The 2,184-nt window shown below is 35.5% G+C and overlaps 1 protein-coding gene across 1 annotated transcript in view; it reads right to left on the bottom strand.

Annotated features, from left to right (window-relative positions):
* Positions 1 to 490, bottom strand: part of Smp_011720 (hypothetical protein) — an 8,719-nt gene extending 8,229 nt beyond the window's left edge. The window contains exon 1 of the mRNA XM_018789034.1: positions 425 to 490. The gene's annotated coding sequence lies outside the window, so the exon portion shown is untranslated. The remainder of the gene's footprint in view (positions 1 to 424) is intronic.
* Positions 491 to 2,184: the final 1,694 nt, after the last annotated feature.

Here is a 2,184-nt window from a genome sequence, read left to right as displayed (position 1 = left end):
TACTCGTACAGGAAGACAGGTACATATTCCTAAACGTTATGTTGAACTCATTACTTAATCTTCATTTGGTCATATTCTGTAATGTGAGTAAATACCTATATGCTAAGAGTTACTCATGATGCTCATTATTAACTGTAACGATACCCAACTTAGTTGTATTTGTTCATTTTATAATTGATCGTTTACATTGATATATACAGATATTAAAAATTTTTCCGGTAATATATCAATTTAATTAACGTTATTATTAATAACACTATTATTTTTATTATACGTTCAATTATCTTTGTTAAATTTTTTTTACATACATTAAAGATAATAAACACAAAATTTTTTTTTCTAACCACACAAAAACATTTTGTTTCATAAGTATATATACTTATTAAATTTTTTTTTGATAACCTCTATTTATTCTTTCCTTTGTTGTGTAATAATTTTTTTCCCCTCCAAAGCACTTAGAATTTACGTCGGGCATACCTCCACCGACGCATGCCCTAGGGAGGGAGTTATATAGTGACATTTATGTCTAGTGATTTTTTGTAACAACAAATTAAAGGTCACATATTTTTCCTAGTTGTCACACTTTTTATGTAATCACACTCATATTTGATATCTATTGTTTTTCTGTATCAATCGTAAAGAAACGAATACTTTTGTTTGGTTATATATAACACGACTTCACTACCGCGCTTCTTAAAATATAAACGTGGTATCCGCCGTCTATTCTTCTGCTTTAACGGCCACGGCCTTTGATTGAAGATTATAATAGTATTATAACATCTTTTTAGACCATTCCACACTACGTTGGTGTTTTGGCCCGGATCATTACTGAATAATACTACTGGATCTAATCTTCTCCATTTTGCTGTTGGTGCCATCACGTGCAGAGGAATCTTTGTTAACCAAGTGAACTTATTTGTGGTTGTTATCTCAGAAAGCAGCTTACAAGTAACATTCATTTCATAACACTGTTACCATTTTGTTGTTCAATATACCTTTTTATAATTTAACTGTAATTTGTTACCTTTTGCGTTAATCATAGACACACGCTTAGGTTCGTAGTGTTAATTCTTTTGGTATATTGTTGGTAACGTTGCGAATTGTTATATTTCAACTAAGCTCTTTTGCTGAGGTCCACCACACGCCAAAGACAAGGAGTTACGAATGTCGTAATGTGGGGCTTTAGCATATTGAATCGCCTGACTGGATGTGAAGGAGAGTTTGTTAAGTATTTTGAAAAAGAAGATAAGGTTAAGTTTGAGTCTCCTCATCCATAAAGGGTCAAGCCCTAGTTTACTACACCTCGAATTATATGTCAAGACACTATCAGGTCCAAGAGTACGAAATGTAAATCGTCTCTGTACTGATTCCAGTCTTAATTTATCCTTTATGCGCGTGCTACTAAGGCGAAACGCGCAGTATTCGAGGAGTGGTTGAACACAGACTTTGTACATTAGAATACGAGATTCGCTGTTATGAAGGTTTCGAGTTATGAAACCTATAAGGCGTTGAGACTTGGACGTTTGTTTCATTACCTGTTCAGTGAACGACAAGTCATCGGAGTACCTAAGTCCTAGATCATCTACTGTGTGTAACCTAGATAACATTTCCCCATTTATGGTAAGATTAAGGTTGAGTGATGTATCACCGAAGCATAGCCAACCACATTTAGCTGTATTGAGCTCCAGCTGCCATTTTGAGCACCACTGTGCTACCTTGTTAAGCTCCGTGCTGATGCAATTTCGAATATTGCTCAGCTCATGTGGAGAAAATGAGTACACCACCTTAAGATCGTCTGCAAACAAAAGGGACTTACCCACACTAAAACACTCACAAATATCATTAATGAAAACTAAAAAGAGCAAAGGACCTAAGACACTACCCTGAATTACCCCACTTCTAACAGGGACTGCGTTCGACAATGAAGAGTTGATTTTAACTATTTGATGTCGATTGCTGAGGAAGGAATCAAACCAGGCTATTAACGGGTTTTCGACCCCATAAGATGCGAGTTTACCTATGAGAAGTTGGTGGTTGACCATGTCGAAGGCCTTAGAAATGTCCAGGTATAGCACTAATACTAGATATCCTTGGCTACGAAGCGAATAGACTAAATTAAAGAAGTCAAAATGACATGTCATACAGGATCGATTTCTAAGAAATCCATGTTGCGAATCGTCAATA

The sequence above is a fragment of the Schistosoma mansoni genome, chromosome W (assembly GCF_000237925.1).
Source record: "Schistosoma mansoni strain Puerto Rico chromosome W, complete genome".
In the NCBI taxonomy this organism is placed as follows: domain Eukaryota; kingdom Metazoa; phylum Platyhelminthes; class Trematoda; order Strigeidida; family Schistosomatidae; genus Schistosoma; species Schistosoma mansoni.
This window is presented reverse-complemented; position numbering and strand designations above follow the sequence as displayed.